The sequence below is a fragment of the Callithrix jacchus genome, chromosome 2 (genome assembly GCF_049354715.1).
Source record: "Callithrix jacchus isolate 240 chromosome 2, calJac240_pri, whole genome shotgun sequence".
NCBI lineage: Eukaryota > Metazoa > Chordata > Mammalia > Primates > Cebidae > Callithrix > Callithrix jacchus.
The window spans coordinates 71,601,845-71,620,224 of NC_133503.1; the positions used below are offsets into that span (position 1 = coordinate 71,601,845).

Below are 18,380 nucleotides of genomic sequence, written 5' to 3' on the forward strand. Positions count from 1 at the left end.
ATTAATCTAGTGTTCTTCAAACCTATTTGACCCATGTAACTTTTTATCACAGATTAGTGTTTAACAGCACAAATTAAAGAAATGCACAGGTATAGTTTGAGGATATATTCTTAGGAAATGGAAGCTTTGTAAGGCAAACAGTGGAGGTGTACATAAGAGCAATGGGAAATGGCTTTATGCCACGATTAGATTCATAGACAGAATAATATGGTAAAGTAAATTGGGTAAATTGGTACAATACTTAGAAAAATTTGGCATTGTCTCGTATAGTTAAAGACTGCACACTGTGATCAAGTAATTTTACTCCTAGATATATACTCCAGAGTACTTTTCAAACTTTAAAACTTCAACATCTATCTCCTAATCTTGCTAAAATGCAAACTCTGATTCAGTAAGTCTGAAATATGGCCCAAGAGTCTTTATTATTAACAAATTTCTGGGTGTCACTAATGTTGCTGGTCTACAGATCTTGCTTGGAGAAAGAAGACAGTAAAGGAAACCTAGGTTTTAGTCCCAGATTTTCCACTGACATGCTCTGTGACATAGGCCAAGTTGCCTCCTATGCCAGGGCTAGAGTATAGAAGCCTTCTGTAAGGCATCCTATGACTCTAAATGTAGACTCTGTGGAACACCATGAATCCCTATGGTAGAGCACAACCACTGTTTGCCCTTCTCACACATTTCACCTCCAACCATGTGGGAGCTGGTGGACAGATTTCATGTACTTCTACAAGCACTGATAGCCTCTCTCTCTTTCCTCTTTACACCCTTGTTACTCTTCCACATGTGTGTGGATGACATGTATGAGAGTATTCATTACAGCATTGTAACAACAGATTATTGAAAACACTTGTGTCTGTCATAGAAGATTGGATTTATTATGGCATGTTTATGCAGCAGTTAACTGTCAATATATTAAAGCTACATGTATTTACATGAGTAAGTCTCCCAGACACAGTAAGTTATAGAAGAATATTTATAGTCAGGTATAATTTGAATAAAATTAAAATGCAAATCATTTTAATTAAGTAATTTAAGAACATGTATATAGGTATACACGAAGAAAAACATACATAAGTTTAAGAAATACAAAATTTAGGATAATGGTTCTCTCTGGAGAGGGAATAAAGGAAATAGGATCAGAGAGAAGTAAATGTATCTATAATGTTTCATTTCTTAAGCTGAGTTTGTGGGTAGGCATGTTTATTATATTCTCTGTAATTTTTGCTTATTTGAAATACTTCAAAATAATCATTAGAGAAAAACTTTGTGAAATATTTATAAAGCAAGCTTAAATATAATAGAGCAGTAGGGGTAGCACTTCTGGTTAAGACCAAGTGAAGAGATTAGCAAATCCTTTTCCAAAAAAGCAAACTGGACAAAATGGACAAAACAGCCATTTCAGTGTTCTGGATGTCTGTGAAGGGATAGTAAACTGAGACACGTTTATGCTCTGAAAAAATGCCAGAGTTCAGGTAAGAACAATGGAAATTTGTGGTTTAGCAGGGTGCTGCTTCCCAAACTCCCCAAACTATGCTGTGTGGAGTTCCTGCCAGTGTGGAACAGGCTGCAAGGACTGGCAGTTTGCTCTGTGTGATGGAAAGGGCTGTTTCTGTTTGCAGTGGTGACTGACACAGTATCCAGTGTCATTGTCTTCACAGAGGCAGGTTAGCAGAGGAAAGCCAGTGACTGGGCAGTTCCTAGGAAACCAGTCTTACTAAAAGGAAGCTGTGGGGTGGGGGTGGGGGGGGGGGCGGGGGGAGAACATAGAACAATAACAAAGTGGAGACATTCTGGTTGCATGCCACAGTGAAAATAGATTTCATGTGTTTAACCCAGTCTATTACTAAATAAAAGTGAACAAGCAGAAAAGGCAACACCACCAACTTTAAGGGGGAAAATATCAGAATCCAGAGTTGCTACAATATGTTGTCTAAAATGTTAACTTTTTAACAGATTATAAGACATGCAAAATATGGAGATGTGTGACTCATATTCAGGAAAATAAAAGTCTATAGAAACTTTCTGTGAGGGTCTCTAGATAATGGATTTAGCAGAGAAAAACTTCAAAGCAATGAATATAAATATGTTCAAAGACTAAAGGAAACTGTATTTTAAAAATTAAAGTTTGGCAATAATGAGTGGCAGCAATGAGTCAATGAATAGAGATTCTCAGTAAAGAACATAAAAATTATTTAAAAGAGCCACATAGACATTCTGAAATTGGAGAGTATAATTTTGGAAATGAAAAATTTGTTAGAGGGCTTCAATAGCAGATAAAAAATAGTAGAGGGAAGAATCAATTGAAGGAAAATGAACAGAGCCTCAGATCACTGTGGGACAGTATCAGACACACCAACATAATATCAAATTCTTAGATATACAAAGCAAAAGCTGACAAAATGGGAAGAAGAAACAGATATTTCAACCATTAGAGTTGGAGATTTTTAACACCCTACTCTTAGTAATTGATAGAATAGCTAGATATTAGCAAGCATAGAAAACTTGACCAACACTGTTAACCAACTTGACCTAGCCAACGTACGTAGCACATGGTACATACTGACTGGAGCACACATTCATTTCAAGCACACATGGAACATTCTCTAGGATAGACCATATCCTGTGATCATATAGTTGGCTATAAAACAAGCCTGAATATATTTTAAAAGATTGAAATTGTACAAAGTATATTTTTCAACCACAACTAAAGAAGAAAATCTGGGAAATTCCCAAGTATTTGAAATTAAGCAACATATATCTAAATAACACATGGGTCCAATAAAAATAAAAGAAAAATGGGAAAACATTTTGAACCAAATGAAAATGAAAACATCAGAATTTTTAGGATGCTAGGAAAGCAGTACTGAGATGAAAATTAATAGCTTTAAATATCTAGGTTAATAAACAAAGGTCTAGATTCAATAAACTAAGTTTTGCCTTCAAAAACTATAAAAAGAGGAACAAACAAAACTCCAAACCAGTAGAACAAAGGAGTTAATAATGATTAGAGGAGAAATAAGTGATACAGAAAAGTTATAAAGTCAGTGAAACCCAAAAGTTGATTCCTTGGAACTATCAATAAAATTGATGAACTTTTAGATAGACTGACTGACAATACAAAAAGAAGACTGTTTACCTAAAAAAGTACATCACTAGTAACTCTACAGAAACTTAAAGGATTATAAAGGAATATTGTGAACAACTTTATGGTAACTATGTCTGGTGTCCCCATGACCATCCACAGGTTCAGTGATTCACTAGGAGGACTCAACACATAGTCATACTCACAGTGAGTCACTCTTACGATAATGTAATCCTCCCCAAATCCGTTTTCTCAGATGTCACCCAAGGGCCAACATTGTAAGCAGGCCTTTTGAAGGATAGTAGTTCAAACCTGCTATGTTTACTATTTTCTGTACACTGACAAATTAGACACCTTAGATGAAATGAACAAAAATATATCCTAAAAATATACAGGTTGTCAAAACTGACTCAATAAAAAGCAAATCTGAGTAGACCTATAATAAGTAAGAAATTGAATTGGGGAATTAAATATCTTCCTATGAAGTTCACTGGTGCAATCTATCAAATATCTAAAGAAAAAATAATTCTGATCCTTCACAAACTTTCAGAAAATTAAGAACATTTCCAAACTTATTTAGTGGAGCCAGTTTTTACCTTCATATCAAAGCCAAACAAAGATATCCATGAAAACTCTATACCAATAGCCCTTATGAATGTAGGCATAAAAATTTTTAAAAATGTATAGCAAATAAAGTCTAGTAATATATAAAATTGATTAGATTCATTACTCCAGGAATGGGAAATAGGGTTTTTTTTTAACATCTGAAAATCAGTAAAATGAATGAAAAAGGCAACTAACCATTTTCAGTAGGTGTAGAAAACGCATTTGACAAAATCTCAGTACCTATCCTGATTTAAAAAAAAAGCTTTCAACACATTAGGAAACATCCTCAGCCTGATAAATATCATCTATGAAAAGTCTACAGTTAACATCATATTTGATGGTGAAAGACTAACTGCTGTCTCCCTAAGATCAGTAACAAGCCAAGGATGTCCACTCTTACTACTTCCGTTCAACATTGTGCTTACTCAACATTTTTCTTGTGATTTTAACCATTGTAAAAATGGAAGAAAAGAAATAAAAGGTGTCTGGTTTGGAAAGGCAGAAGTAAAACTCATTATTCACAGATTGTGTATGTAGAAAATCAGATAGAATTTATTAAAAAGCCACTAGATCTAATACAGAGGTCTAGAAAGGATGTAGAATACTAAGTCATTATACAAAATCCAATTTTATTATTTGTTTGTTTGTTTGTTTATTTATTTATTTCGGAGACAGAGTCTTGCTCTGTTGCCCAGGCTAGAGTGCAGTGGCATGATCTCAGCTTACTGCAACCTCTGCCTCCTGGATTCAAGTGATTCTCCTGTCTCAGCCTCCCGAGTAGCTGGAATTACAGGTGCGTACCACCATGCCTGGCTAATTTTTGTATTTTTAGTAGAGACGGGGTTTCACCATGTTGGCCAGGCTGGTCTTGAACTCCTGACGTCGTGACCTTCCTGCTTCAGCCTCCCAAAGTGCTGGGATTACAGGTGTGAGCCACTGAGCCCAGCCAAAAAAGACAGTTGTATTTCTGTATGCTAGCCATGAATGGTCCAAAAATATTCCATGAAATTAAGAAGAGTTCATTTTCAATAGCCTAAGAACAAAAACTTGTTAAAAAGAAATGCAAGCCTTGCACATTGAACCTACAAACATTATTGAGAGAAATTAAAGAAAATCTCAGCCAGGTGTGGTAGCACACACCTGTAGTCCAACACTTTGGGAGGCCAAGCTCAGAGGATCATTTGAGCCCCAGGAGTTCAAAACCAGTCTGGGAAACATAGGGGACCCTGTCTCTACAAAAAAAATAAAAAATAAAAAAAGTAGCTGGGTGTAGTGGTATGCATCTGTGGTTCCAGCTACTCAGGAGGCTGAGGTGGGAGGATCATTTGAACCCAAGAGGCAGAGGTTTTAGAGAGCTCAGATGGTGCCACTGCACTCTCTCACCTAGGCAACAGAGTGAGACCCTATCTCAAAAAAAAGAAAAGAAAGAAAATCTGGATAAATGGATAGTCCTTTCATATCGTTTGATTCCAGTGTTTAATATTGTCAAGGTGGCAGTTATCTTAAAATTGATATACAAATTCCTTGTGGTACGTACATATGCAAATCACAGCACATGTTTTGTAGAAATTGGTAAGCTGATCCTAAAATTGTTTGGAAATGCAAAGTACCTAGAATAGCTAAACTGTTTTCTTTTTCTTTTTTTGAGACGGAGTTTCACTCTTGTTACCCAGGCTGGAGTGCAATGGCAGGATCTTGGCTCACCACAACCTCCGCCTCCTGGGTTTAAGCAATTCTCCTGCCTCGGCCTCCCGAGTAGCTGGGACTACAGGCATGCACCACCATGCCCAGCTAATTTTTGTATTTTTAGTAGAGACGGGATTTCACCATGTTGACCAGGATGGTCTCAATCTCTTGACCTCATGATCCACCCACCTCGGCCTCCCAAAGTGCTGGGATTATAGGCGTGAGCCACCATGCCTGGCCTGTTTTCAAAAAAGAACGGTATTAGAGGATTTAACACTACTCCCTTTCATAACTTCAGTAATCAAGGCATTGTGGCATTGATAGAAGGATAGGTGTGTAGATCAACTGATCCAAATTGAGAATCTAGAAATAAATATTTTTATGGTCAGTTGATTTTCAACAAAGATGCCATGATCATTCAATGGGGGAAGGACAGTCTTTCAACAGCTAGTGCTGAAACAATTGTTGTCTACATGCAGATTTAAAAAAAGGAGCCAGGACTGGTGGCTCATGCTTGTAATTATAGCACTTTGGAAGGCAGAGGTGGGAGGATCATTTGAGCCCAGGAGGTTGAGGCTGCAGTGAGCTATGATTGCACTGCTGCACTCTAATGTGGGCAACAGAGCAAGACTGTTTCTATGAATGAATGAATGAAGAGCAGAGACCTTATACTATATAAAAATGACTTCACAGTGGATATTAGACAAAAATGTAAGAAATAAAACAGTAAACTTTTAAAAGTCTGTGATTTTGAACAAGAAGTTCTTGGTCGGGCACCGTGGCTCACACTTGACATCCCAGCACTTTGGGAGGTGGAGGCGGGTGAATCACGAGGTCCGGAGATGGAGACCATGCTGGCCAACATGGGTGAAACCCTGTGTCTACTAAAAATACAAAAATTAGCTAGATGTGGTGGCACATGCCTGTAATCCCAGCTACTTGGGAGACTGAGGCAGGAGAATTGCTTGAACCAGGGAGTCGGAGGTTAACAGTGAGCCGAGATTGTGCCACTACACTCCAGCCTGGCAACAGAGTGAGACTCTATCTGGAAAAAAAAGTGTTCTTGCCTATGACTCCAAACACATAGCTTATTTTTTAAAAAATTAGATTTTATCAAAATTAAAACCTTTGTCATTCAAAAGAAACAAACCATTAACACAATGAAAAAATACAAACAAAATCTTTTTGGATCATACATCTGATGTAGGACTTGCATTCAGAATATTTAAAGAGCTCTTATAAATTAATAAGATAAACAACCTAGTTTTACAATGGCCAAAGGATTTTACCATTAGACATTTTATTGATCATTAGAAAAATGCAATCAAAACAACAATGCAACCGAAACAATACTATTTCACATCCTCTAGAATGCTTATAATTAAAAAGTCATATAGTACCAAGTTTTATTGAGGATGTGGATAAACTAGAATCCTTAGGTATTGCCAGTAAAAATGTGAAATGATACAACCAGTTTGGAAAATAGTTTGGCGGTTTCTTTAAAAGGTAAACATAAAAATACCATATGACCCGGTAGTCCCACTCCCAGAAATCTAAGAGAAATGAAAACAATGAAATGTCCACACAAAAACTTGTACACAAATGCTTATAGCAGCATTGTTTATTATAACCAAAAAAGTAGAGACAACCCAGTTGTTCATCAACTGGTGAATAAATAAACAAGATATATGTTCATATGATGGAATATAGTTTAGCAATTACAGTTGGCCCTTGAACAATGAGAAGGTTAGGTTCACTGACCCCCATACAGTCAAAAAGTTACATGTAACTTTTGCCTCCCCCCAAATTTTTTTTTTCAGAAGTAAAATATCTTTATTTTCTTATGTACACACTGTATTCAAATAAACCACCCACCCTGAAAACAGCAGATTCTGGCTTTTCCATGAACCCCCAGAAGAATATAAATTGGAGCCTCTGATAATAGTTCCTTCCCCAGAGTGGGGAGTATGCATTCGTGTGTGTGTGTGTGTGTGTGTGTGTGTGTGTAAAACCTTCTGATTCCACGGGATCTGGCCAGCCCCTCTGGAGCCACACAGCCTCCTTGCCTTACACCCTGGCTCCAGCTTCGGGCCTCTTCCCTGGTCCAGGGAGAGGCCTCAGCCTGGGGCAGGTATGATGTAAACCAGTCACTCAACTTCCATCTTATTCTTCTGCAAAGAATCGAGGAAGTCTTGCCACTCTGCTGGGTAAAAGTATTTATAGACATTGATCTTATTTCAAATCTGTTTTGGGGTATCTTAATAGTAATTCTTCTCATCGAGGGCCATGGCCTTATAGTCCTTCCCATGGTTCTCCACCATGTAGCATACGTAGTCGATGAGGTCCCAAGACAGAGTATTTCCTTTCTTTTCTGGAAGACTGGCTTCTGCCTCCAGGTCATTCAGCACATAGGGCTTCTGCACAAGCTCCTTAAGCCTCTCCTCTGTGTCCACCTCCATGGCCTTCACCTTTCTCTTACAGAGCGGCACTGCCTTGTTGGGGTCCACAGCCAACGCCATCTCGGCCAGGTTCTGCTGCACCGATTTAGCATGGTCCCAGGCATGTCTGATGTGGGAGCGCTGAATCTGCGGTGCTGCCTTTCATCTAGCATTCCGGTTCAGATGCTTTCAGTTGACATTGTAACCAAACTTCTGCCTCCAGGTCTTGCCCTTGGCCTTGGGCATTGCGCTGGCTACCCCACCAGCAGCTCACACGCGTTGTCTCTCACTCTTAGACCTCGTGTGCCTCCCTGCAAATTTAACTTTTTTTTTGAGACAGTGTCTTGCTCTGTCACCCAGGCTAGAGTGCAATGGTGTGATCTCGGCTCACTGCAACCTTTGCCTCTTGGGTTCAAGCCATCTTCTGCCTCAGCCTCCCAGGTAGCTGGGATTACAGGCACCCACCACTGCGCCTATTTTTTTTTTGTATTTTTAGTAGAGACAGGGTTTCACCATGTTGGCCAGGCTGGTCTCAAACTCCTGACCTCATGATCTGTCTGCTTCAGCCTTCCAAAGTGCTAGGATTACAGGCGTGAGACACCACTCCCGGCTTTTTTTTTTTCTTTTTTAGAGGCGGAGGCTCACTCTGTTGCCCAGGATTGAGTGCAGTGGGATAATCTCAGCTCACTACAACCTCTGCCTCCCAGGTTCAAGCAATTCTCCTGCCTCAGCTTCCTGCGTAGCTGGGATTACAGGCATATGCCACCACACCCAGCTAATTTTTGTATTTTTAGTAGAGATGGGGTTTCCCCATGTTGGCCAGGCTGGTCTCAAACCCCTGACCTTGTAATCGCTCACCTCATCCTCCCAAGTATTAAGATTACAGGCGTGAGCTACTGCGCCCAACCTCAAATTTAACTATTAATAGCCTACTGTTGACCAAACACCTCACTGATAACATAGTTGATTAATAAATATTTTGTATGTTATATATGTTATGTGCTATTATTTAAGAAAATCATACGGAAGAGAAAATATATTTACTATTTGTTATGTGGAAGTTGGTCAAATCACTGTAATGGTTTTCATCCTTATCTTCTTCCCATTGAGTAGGCTTAGCAGGGAGGAGGAAGAGGACGGACGGTAGGTCTTGCTGTCTCAGGGATGGCCAAGGAGGAAGAAAATTTGCTGTTAAATGGATCTGCACAGTTCACCCTGGTGTTGTTCTCAGCAGTAAATGGAATTAACTCCTAACACATGAATAAACCTCAAAAGCGTTATGCTAAATGAAAGAAGCCAGACACAGAAGGCTACTATTATATACTTCCATTTATATGAAATGTCTAAGAAAGACAAACATACAGAGACAGAAAGCACATTAGTTGCTGTGTAGGGTGGAGCTGGGCATGAAGATTAATTGCAGTGAGCATGAGGGAGCTGATGTGTTGGCAAGCATCAGTAATCCCAGCTACATCGGAAACTGAGGTGGACGGCTCCCTTGACCCCAGGAGTTCAATTCTAGCCTGGGCAATACAGCAAACCCGCCATCTTTTAAAAAACAAAAAATAAAACACCAGAAAGGGATCATGCACTTTTGAAAAGGGCATGAGTAAATTTTCTGGGGGTGATGGAAATGTAAAACTGGATATAATGATGGTTGCACATCTCTATAATTTTACTCCAATCACTGAATTGTACACTTATAAAGATGAGTCTTATGGCATGTAAATTACACCTCATTAAAGCTGTTTTTAAAAAATATAATGCAAACTAAAGTTCAAAAGCAACACAAATATAAGATTCTTAAATAGGTTTAAGTTGTATGCCCTCAAGTATTCTTATTTGGAGAGACAAAGCAAGTATTCATGAGGTGATCTTTTGTTACTTTTATTCATATTTTAAGTATTCAAGATAGAAATTAATCTTGAATACCATATAAAGAAAGAATGATATTAAAAAGTGGACAGTGGATGGGCATGGTGGCTCATTCCTATAATCCCAGCACTTTGGGAGGCTGAGGCGGGCAGATCACCTGAGGTCAGGACTCCCAAGACCAGCCTGGCCAACATGATGAAATCCCATCTCTACTAAAAATACAAAAATTAGCTGGGTGTGGTGATGCAGGCCTGTAATCCCAGCTACTCAGGGGACTGAGGCAGGGAATTCCTTGAACCCAGGAGGCGGAGGTTGCAGCGAGCCAAGATCATGCTACTGCACTCCAGCCTGGCAACAAAGCAAAACCTTGTCTCAAAAAAAAAAAAAAAGAAAGAAAGAAAAAGAAAAAAAATTGGATAGTGGCCAGGCATAGAGGCTCACACCTGTAATCTCAAAACTTTGGGAGGCCTAAGCAGGGTATCCGCTTGAGTCCAGGAGTTCTAGACCAGCCTGTTCTAGACATAACAAAACCCTATCTCTACTAAAAATACAAAAATTAACCACACATGGTAGCGCTAACCTGTAGTCCCAGCTATGTTGGAGGATGAGGCAGGAGGATTGCTTGAGAGCCTGGGAAGTGGAGGCTGCAGTGAGCTGAGACCACACCACTGCACTCGAGTCTGGGCAACAAAGCCAAGCCCTTTCTCAAAAAAAAAAAAAAAAAAAAAAAAGCGGGGACAAGAGGCTAGGTATGGTTCTCTTATACCTGTAATTATAACACTTTAGGAGGCCAGGGTGGGAGGATCACTTGAGGCCAGGAGTTCAAGACCAGCTTGGGCAACATAGTGAAACCCCATCTCTATTAAATGGAAAAAGTTGACAAGAAAAATGTAAAAGTAAAGACGTTTGCTTTGCTTTATGATTACTAGAAACATGCTGAGTATAAGATTGAAAGATTAATTACAAAGACATGTCCTAAACATACACATTATGTATTTTACAGTTAGAAATATAAGCCAAACTACTCTAGGTTATTAAGTTTTATTTAATCCAAAAAGTTACACGATTATTTAAATGGAAAACATGGATATGTTGTTCACAAAAGCAATGGAAGCAAACCCATTTGTTAAAAAAAATTTCTGCAACATAAATTTGCTTTTATTTATTTATTTTTTTGAGATGAAGTCTTATTCTGTTGCTCAAGCTGGAGTGCAGTGGTGAGATCTCAGCTCACTGCAGCCTCTACCTCACACGTTCAAGCTATTCTTCTGCCTCAGTCTCCCGAGTAGCTGGGACTACAGGCATGTCACAAGATTAGGATTTTAATCTTAGACCAAGTTGATTATCAGGCTTGTGAGTTCAGGTAACTAAGTCCTTAAACTAGCGTCCTCATCTTCCTAAAAGAGGGTGATTACAAAATTTATTGAGATAACAAATTTGTTTAATGTATAACAGTTGTACAAGTTTTCTTGTGCTTGGAATAAGCAGTACCTTTTATACAATTATGAAATCAATTCTTTCATTTTGAGATTGGTGCTTTTAAAAGAATTTCTAAGTGTATTTTTTCTTCATTCTCCTGGTATTCTTCTATATAACTTAATTATTTAAAATGTATCTAGTACAAAAAAATAGTTAATCAACAGGTATTGATTTACACCTGCTCTATGCCAGGCATCCTGCGATGGACACTGTGAGTATTTGTAGAAGAATGTACAAGTGAGCGTCCACAAGGAACACTTCCTCCCTTAGGGAGACACACGTGTGAAATAATTGGGGAACCACTCAGTGCTTAACTTTGCATGCCTACGCAGCAGGATCAGCCATAGTATTATTATGAAAGGGCTTCTGACTCAGGTCTGGAAGACTTAATATAGGAGGCATTTATTGTGCTAGGCCCTAAATAATTAGGATTACTTAGGATTTGACCAGAAAGAGAAGATACTCTCAGTAGGGGAAACACATGAATCCAAAATCTTGTTCAAGTAGAGGGGGTCTGAAGGAAATGTAGAAAATTAGGTGACTGCAATAGAGGGGTTTGGATTCTATATGCTAGTTGTGTTTTGAGCTCTTGTTAGATCTCTAGACATAAACAAGACACACATGGTACCTCTTTCCATGGAGTTGTAATTGAGCAGAGAAGATAAACATTGAATACAAAGTCATGATAAGGGAAGTGACTTAGGTCCAAGGGGTCAGAGAGGAATGCCTTGAGGAAATGACATCTGAGTAGGAGTTCAGGAGTCGAGAAGAGTATTCTAAGCACAAGGCACCTCATCAGTGAAGGATCTGAGGTAGGGAAAAGCAAAACAAAAGTAATTTTAAGTGCAGGAAAAAAAAGAGCGTGGCTCAACATGATGGATAGGATAATAGTAAATTCAAGTCAGAGCAAAAGTGTGCCTAAAGCAAGGACTGTTGCTTAGTAACATGGTAGGATTTGAAAGGAGGGAGGTGTGGTTATCTCCATCTTTGAGGTCGATGCCACCTGAGCTGTGCTGCCCAACACTACACTAGGGTGTGCAATATCACACCTGCAGCAGCCACAGAACTGGGCAGCCAGAGCCCCGCTGAATGATGACAGCTGTCTTAAGCAGCTAGCAGGGTACCTAGTGTCTTGTCTGCCATCTAATTGGGACCTGGAAAACCCACCAGGAAGCATTAGGTGGAGATGTGGAGGGAACCAGCGGTGGCCACAGAAGCCCCACAAGGCGCAGTTCCCACAAGTGAAGTGTGGAGAGGAAGAGCAAGAAGGCATGTGTCCTGGCTGATAGGGTTCTTAATGAACCCTGTGCTCAGGATAAGAGGGACAGTGGTTATAGAAAGGTCCCATTTCAGGCCGGGCATGGTGGCTCATGCCTGTAATTCCAGCACTTTGGGAGGCTGAGGTGGGCGGATCATCTGAGGTTGGGAGTTCGAGACCAGCCTCACCCACATGGAGAAATCCTGTCTCTACTAAAAATACAAAATTAGCTGGGCATGGTGGCACATGCCTGTAATCCCAGCTACTTGGGAGGCTGAAGCAGGAGAATCGCTTGAACCTGGGAGGTGGAGGTTGCAGTGAGCTGAGATCCGCGCTATTGCACTCCAGCCTGGGCAACAGGAGCAAAACTCCATCTCAATAATGATAATAATAAAAAAGAAAGGTTCCATTTCAGTCCAGCAAGCTGCACTAGCTGAAAGCCTGTCCTGAGAATGGGGTCAGAAGTTGAGGTTCAGTAGCACAGAGAACATACACAGCATCAGAAGCTTCTCCGGCTCTCGTCTTTTCAGGCAGGCATTCACGATAAATCTCCAGAATTATGATCCTCTTCTGACTTTTCTATGCCATTGCTCTCTGCCTTTCTGTTTCTGCTTATACTCAGAGAAAGTCATTATACACTGGCAACTCCTTGCTTTCCAGATTCATCAATGTGTTACTGAGTTCTCTCCCTCCACAGATAACCCTTCTGACTCTGTAGGGCTGTTTGTCTACAGAAATTCAAGGACCCTTGTGTCAGAATGACTTCCCCCCACCCCACCCAAGACAATCTCAAGGGATGGACCCAGAGACCCATACTTTCACCCTGTCCTGCTCATGTGCCAGTTTTGCCCTCCCTTCATTGTAGGGCAGAAGCAATGGGTTAGCAGCTCTCTGTGCTGTGCATTTCAATATGAACTAATAAGATCTGGTAAAAGTCAAAAGGAGAGAAACCTAGATCACTGCCCTTGCTGAGTTTACAGTCCAAGGCTCCTGCAGTCTTCAGAGCCCTCTCTGTACATCTATGATGGTATTGTCCTTTTTCTTTCATGTTGTCATTATTTGCATACTTGACTGGAAGTAAGGAAAAGCCTAGCGTTTCATTAAGTTACGGTTTGTGTCATGTCTTTCGGGTCTCTGCAGTGGTCAGCAAAATGCCCTGAACAAAATAAATATGGGTTACACTGAAACGATTTTATTAAGATATTTAGTTTGTTTATTAAGCTTTCTTTCCATTTAAGGCTATGTTTTATACCTAATTTAAAAATTCCACATTGCAATAAAAGTATTCCATATATACCAAATGTACCAATGTAAGTGTAAGTATTTTGTTTTCTTGCCTTGTCAACCAAGACATTGGTCCTGTTTATTCTAAAGCATGCCCTTCACCTGATGACTGAAGGACATCTGTCCCAATGCCCTGTCCATGATGTCATTGACAGGAAGGACTACCCAGTGTGTGGTTTCACTTGTTACCTCTGGTTTGCAGAGTGAGTTCTTTGTCATGTAGTTAGCAGATCTGTGGTAGTACGAAGGGGAAGTTATGGGCTCTTGGATAATTTACAATAATGCATACGTATCGAAAAGTTAAGGATCTATTTTCGTGGTTTTAAAAAGTTTATATAGACTTTAGTGTTATTTTTTAACCATCTTAAGTTGTGTTAAATAACTCAGAAATAGCTGTAGTTTTATCTGTGTGTCTGTAATAATTTTGTGGACATTCTTTCCATTGTAAAAAGGAAGATGAGGTGATTTAAGTAAACACGTAACCAAATTATGTTGCTTTTTAATCTTTTTATCAATCAGCAATATCAGATGCTTCTTACTGAGTTTTTTGGATAGTTGAATAAAATTGGTTGAATGGCTCTTCACCTTTTTTTCATCATAGTCTCTTAAAAATGTATTTAGCTCTGTATTTATTATCTGGCATTGAATAGAAAAATGTCATACTTTGTAAAATATAGAAAATTCACTGTGAATACAAAAAAAATACTTTATATGAAAATGAGAAAAAAAATCAACACATTGTAGAATATCTTTAAATATCAGTAGTTTGGGCCACTTAACATAAATCTATTTTCTTTATTCTAAAAGCCCATCAAGAAAATGAGTAATATAATCATACTATTGTTTTACCATTTAAAGTTTTTTAGCTTCTAATTGAATATGGATTTAACTACCTCAGAAAAGATAGAGCTTGCAGTTGAAGTGTACTGCTGTGGCAGGAAGTAAAGGTTTAAATTATATTTATATTTTTGCCTGAGTTTGCACATGCTTCTACTGTATCTTCCATCTGGTTCATACATTTTTTTTTAAATTCATAATTATCAAAATCTAAAACTGAAACACTTAAGCAGTAGCTTTTAAAAAATAAAAATAGCCTTTAAAAAATAAATGCAATGGTTCCATTTTAAAACTTCCATAAGCTCTTACTTTTCCTTTTTTCTTTAAATCTGAAGTGGAACTGGAGAGCCTCCTCTGTCAGATACCTGAGACTGTTTACTAGCTTTCCTTGCAGGCTCTGTGTCCCAAGTGGGTTGTTTGAGGTCATCACGTGATTTTACTTTTTTTTTTTTTTTTTTTGGTCTTTCCTGTGCTTCTCTTGAGGACTGGCAGCAGAAGAGGAGGAAGGTAAAATCATATAAAGGATATGCTTGGATTTAGAATACCGCTTTAGAAATCAGTTTCCTAGGTTCCAGGATGGAAGACTTCTTAACTGATAGCAGCAGTTCATATGATGATGAACCTGGCCTTGTAGTTACGATCTCAGAGTTGGTATCACTGGCACAGCTTCTAAGGAGGATAATTCAGACTTAGGTTGTAGGTGTTAGAGGTCTGGGTGAGGATCTCCTACAGTGCTTCTCAATTCAGGATGGAAGTTGAGGACAAGGCAGGGGGTATTTTGGGACAGTTAGTTTGCTCTGCAGGTTGTCTTTTGCATTAGAGTTTTTAACCTCCCAGGCATGGGCCTGCTAAATGCTGATGGCTCACCTCCATGCTTGTAACAGCATAGGGACCCCACCCCCAGGGTTTCCAGACACTCCCAGGAGAGCTTTTACTGGCCCTGTTGAGACCCACTGTCAAATGCTTAAGTTTGAGGAGCCTTTAGAGGAGGAATGAAAAGGGGCCCTCATTCATGAACAGAATGGGAATGCCAAAACTCATGGAAAAATGGTAGGCTTTTATATTTGCCTGTACACTAACAGTTCTGGTGTTCTTTTTTATGAGTTTCCAAGTTTCCATTTGGTGTAATTTCCCTTTTTTTTTAAAATAATTTCATGCAGCACAGATCTCCAGGTACTGAATTCTCAACATTTATTTATCTTTTTTTGCCATCATTTTTCAAAGTCAGGTATAAATTTTTGTGTTGACAGAATTTTCCTTTTTGCACTTTAAAGGTGTTTCTTTGTTTTTTAGCTTGCGTTTTTTTTCTGATGAGTTGTTCCCTTTTAGATAATGAGTCTTAAAAAAAAATTTACTTTTTAGAACAGTTTTACATTTATGGAAAAATTCTGAAGATAATACAAAGAATGCCTGCAAACCTTGCACCCAGTTTCCTCTGTTAGGTGCCATGTAAGATGTTGATTTGTTGTACTACAGTGAACTAATGTTGACACATAATTATTAACCAAAGTCTGTTACTTTATTCATATTTCTTTAGTTTTCACCTAGTTTTTTTTCTGTTCTAGGATCCCACCCAGGATACCACATTACATTTAGTCATCATGATCCCTTAGTTTCTTCTTGGTTGTGATACTTTTTCAGACTTTCCTTGTTTTTGATGACCTTGACAGCTTTGAGGACTACTGGTCCAGCATGTTGTAGAATGTCCTTAAACTGGGACATGTATGATGGTTTTCTTATAATTAGGCTAGGGATATGGGTTTTTGGAAGGAAGACCCACAAGGATTTGTAAAGTACCATTAGCACACATCCTATCATATCAAGTTTATGTGCTATCAGTGTGAATTATCACCGTTGATGTTGACATTGGTCACCTGGCTGAGGTAGTGTTTGTCAGGTTCTCCACTGTAAAGTTAACTTCTTTTTCCCCCTTCCATACAATAACTTTTGACATCACTGTGCACAGCCCAGACTTAAAAAGTGGGGATTTATGCTTCATCTTCCTCAGGGCAGAGTATCTACAAAATTATTTGGAATTTTTCTGCATGGGTGATTTGCTTCTGCTCCATTGATTAATTTATTCAGTCATTTCTTTATATCAGTATGGATTCATGGGTACTTATTTTATACTTTGGATTTTAATACAGTACAACTTTGTTACTTAACATTCTTCCAGTTTTGGCCACTGGATCTTTGTGTTGACTTCTGTGTCCTTTGACATGTCCCCATTGTTGTAGATGTTGGTTTTTTGTTTTGGTTTGGTTTGGCTTGGTTTAGTTTTTGAGCACTTTCTTGCTTTCTGGTGGTGTAAGATGTGCCAGGCTTATTTTGCATATGTTTTCTGCCCCTTGAACATTATTGAACTTCATGAGTAATGGCATATCGGTCCTAGAAGCAGCCATTTCTCCAAGGAACCCTGGTTTCTGTTTATTGGAGAATGGTATTAAAAACCAAGATCCGGGCATTAGATGTGATTGTTACTACCGAGATGTCTGTTGTTTTTTGGCCTTCTCAGCTAATAGAGCAAGGAAATACAAGCATGTATCCTAACCCCTGCATATATTTATATCTATAAATATTTCTGTCTGTAATCATCTGCATTGATATTAAGCTAAAAATGAGTTCGTACTTATGTCTCCAACTGTAATACGTTGCCACATGGATCATTCTAGCTCTCTCTCCTTTCTTATCACTAAACTCCCACTCCTAAATGAAAAACCTGACTCTTGCCATCCTACATTTGTTTACTTAATTATTCAGTTCACTGAACTCCCAGATTTATAAATTCTTTAATGTAAATAACAGAGTTGAAGGTTTTTTAGAGTTCTAGTGCTTGTTGTGGAAGCTTCTGTAGGCCACTTTCCTCCCAACCTACATCTCCCTTGGTTGGAATGCCTAACTCCGTACTTAATGTTTCTTTTCCCACCCATTTCAAATTCTTTTATCAACAACTTATAAGAAAGCACAAATGTTAAGCATCTTACTTGAAAAGGGTATAAAACTAGTGAGGTGAAATCTTGAAACATAGATACGAAGAAAGTATTCATTAAGTCACCCTGCAAATGGGTTGTTTAAAACTAGTATAGCAAAGGTGTTTGGAGATATGGCTTAAGTAACAGTTCAAGTGGAGAAGGAGAACGCCTGGGAACCTTCAGTCATGTGAGTTCCATGTACACTGATGTGTGCCTAACTCCGTACTTAATGTTTCTTTTAATTCAAAAAATTATATTGGAATCCTGGGCTGTATCCCTGTGGACATAATCAGATGTAGGGAGACGTTAGTGTGTCATGCTACTCTTGATACTGAAAGTATTGTATTTATAGTTAACATTTACTTTAGTAAAGGCACTGAAAAACTGATGTCCAGAAAAGAATAAGATGGGAAAGCTCTGTACGCAGGGTCTTATGAAGCATAACTTAGAATTTCAGCATCAAAGTGAATATGGTTAGTAGCTGTTTAACCCATTGAATAAAATAGGAACCATGAGTCCATACTGATCTAAAAAGTAAAAGTAAACTGAAGGTTTGATGAGGGTGGAATATTTACCTACTCTTAAAGCACCTCCCCACAGAATACATATTAATTACAAAGGGGAAAAGAGGAACTTCATGATGCAGATGCCTGGAGGACATCACCGTTCCCAGATTATCAAAGTGACCTTCATCAGTAATGGCACATAAAAAAAGCTGTGGGCCACCTGGTGATGTACACTAAAAAGAGCATTGTTACCCCAGCGGCACCCGAGCTGAATCTAGCCACAGGGAAATACCTTCTACAGACCAACTGGTCTGTATGTAGTCTTCAAATGCGCCAAGGTCACAAACACCAAGA

The 18,380-nt window shown here is 38.9% G+C and overlaps 1 protein-coding gene and 1 pseudogene across 3 annotated transcripts in view; one reads left to right on the forward strand and one right to left on the reverse strand.

Moving 5' to 3' along the window:
• Positions 1-18,380, forward strand: part of RNF130 (ring finger protein 130) — a 170,730-nt gene that overhangs the window by 38,097 nt on the left and 114,253 nt on the right. The gene's annotated exons all lie outside the window — the stretch shown is intronic.
• Positions 7,600-8,061, reverse strand: LOC100386960 (nucleolar protein 16 pseudogene; annotated as a pseudogene).